General features: G+C 37.3%; 1 pseudogene; it reads right to left on the bottom strand.

The window, feature by feature from the left end:
* Nucleotides 1-212: 212 nt before the first annotated feature.
* Nucleotides 213-1,137, bottom strand: LOC102997716 (GMP reductase 1-like; annotated as a pseudogene).
* Nucleotides 1,138-2,187: the final 1,050 nt, after the last annotated feature.

Below are 2,187 nucleotides of genomic sequence, written 5' to 3' on the forward strand. Positions count from 1 at the left end.
TTCAGTGCATCAATATAGCATTCAGCTGCCTTTGAAATTAAGTTAATCACAGTAGCTTTTTAAATGTAAGATTTTTGGAGACAAGAGCATTCATGTCAATTAAAAACTTTTTAAAAAGGAATGAAAAGGGGGCACAAATTGATTTAAACAATGAAGACATGAATTCTGGAGAGTAGACACCATGTACCTCTGACCCAATCAATATTCTGTTTTTATACACCAAGAGGGCACTGGGGATAGCTCCAAAGTCTAAAGCCTTTCAAGTGGTGTGAGGGGAGGAGAAAGGAGCTCTTATACAAGAATATGATATCCAGAATATTGTTTTCTATGTTCTCTTTCGAAGTCATTTCCTGAGGCTCTGTATTCAGCAACTCCTGCATATTTCTTACTGCTCTTTCAAAGCTCATCCCATAGAATAGCTTGAGAGGGCTATTTCTCTCCCTCGTTTCTCTAGCACGCTGTCTATGGCTTGAAAACATCCCTCCCAGTATGGCAAAATCTGCTCCAGATCCAAAGGTTTGGCTGCCGTACATGGACTCAAGCAGTTGTCTTCTGAGATGATTTGCCCCTTTGGAGTGCAAGCAGACCCAACACATTTCATCACTTTGCTCAGCTGCGGGTAGTCCACTCATGTTCTGAGGTAAGTGGTACACACAGAGCCCAGGCTGATTTCCACTTAGATTGTAAGTCTCTGCTTCAGAAAGTAAACTCTTCTACCATCCCTCCTGTCACTACGTTCCCTGACATTTGGAAATTTGGCATGCATAAGTTTCCAAAGTTCCACAAACTCTTCAGAATAGCCACTGGCCACATCCAAGCAAATGAACTTAACTTGAAGCACAACTTTTCATCTCTTCCAGATAATTCTGCCCACTTCCTGAACTCACAACTAAATGCTGCACACATTGTGGATTATTGTGGCCAAGAGTTTCTAGTTATCCAGGGCATAATGCTTATGAATTGCTGTGAACCTGAAATGCTGTGTCATAACCACTGCCATTTCATATGTCCCCATGGTGTCTATGTTGACCACAGTAATAGGAATCCTTGAGTTGGTCTGCTTAGACTTTCTTACTATGTGACAGAATGCTTAAGATCCACCTCAGCTAGATTCTTGAGATTGCTTTGCTTAAGCATTGAGGTTCATATCTATGTAGAGCATCTTGCTAGGTTGCGGAGAGGCACACTTCAGCTGTACTACAGCTTGGACCAGGCAACTTTTTTCCTGTGGCAAAAGCAGAGTTGTTGGGGAGAGAGTGCTGTTGTTGCTGGCTAGGTGCTTTTAAAAATTAAGTTTATAATGGAAATAAAGTCTTTGCTGACCTCTTGATTCTGCCTTAGTTGCCTGCACTCTATTTACCTATCCTAACTCTTTCATCCTGTTTTGTTGACTTTCTGCTTTGTATCCCTTACTTATCTGTAAGTGCCATAGGACAAAAACCTTATCTGGTTCAACTTTGTAACCACTCCAATGTTGAAAGTTCAAGTTGGTGGAAACGATTTAAATTTTCGCTAATATGGGAATGGTTAAATAAATTATCCACACTGTGGAAATTGTGCAGATATAAAAAGTAATGAAATAAAAAATGTGTAGTGACATCAAATTATATTGAAGTTATATTTTTGAGTGAAGAAAGTGGCAGAAGATTATTTAGAGAATACCGTTCCACGCACATACACATAATGCATACATATATGTGCATGCAACTAGTTTATTAAGTAGTTCTAATTTTCTGGTATAAACATGGAACAATTTTATTTTTTTCCAGTAATTGCTGTCAACTATGGTCTGTCAAATCTTCTGTTTCTCACTGAATAATGAATTCGTTTAATGACATTTCAGTTTGTTTCCTCAACTATTCAATCACTTTCATTCATTAAGAGAGTTTTGTTTTGGGTTTTTGAAACTCAGTCTGGTTTATTTTTTAAACTTTTTGTTTTGAAATAATTTTAGTTCTAAAGAAGATAGTACAAAGCATTTCTGTAAACCCTACATCTAGCTTTGCCTAATACCTGTGGTACATTTATAAAAACAAAGAAATTAACATTTGTGCAATACTATTAACTAAATTACAGACTTTATTATTAAGATTTCTCCAGGTTTTTCACTACTGTCTTTTTCCTGTCCCAGGATTCAATCCAGGATACAATGTTGCATTTGGTTAACATGTCTCTTTTTTTTTTTAA

The sequence above is a fragment of the Balaenoptera acutorostrata genome, chromosome X, assembly GCF_949987535.1.
Source record: "Balaenoptera acutorostrata chromosome X, mBalAcu1.1, whole genome shotgun sequence".
NCBI lineage: Eukaryota > Metazoa > Chordata > Mammalia > Artiodactyla > Balaenopteridae > Balaenoptera > Balaenoptera acutorostrata.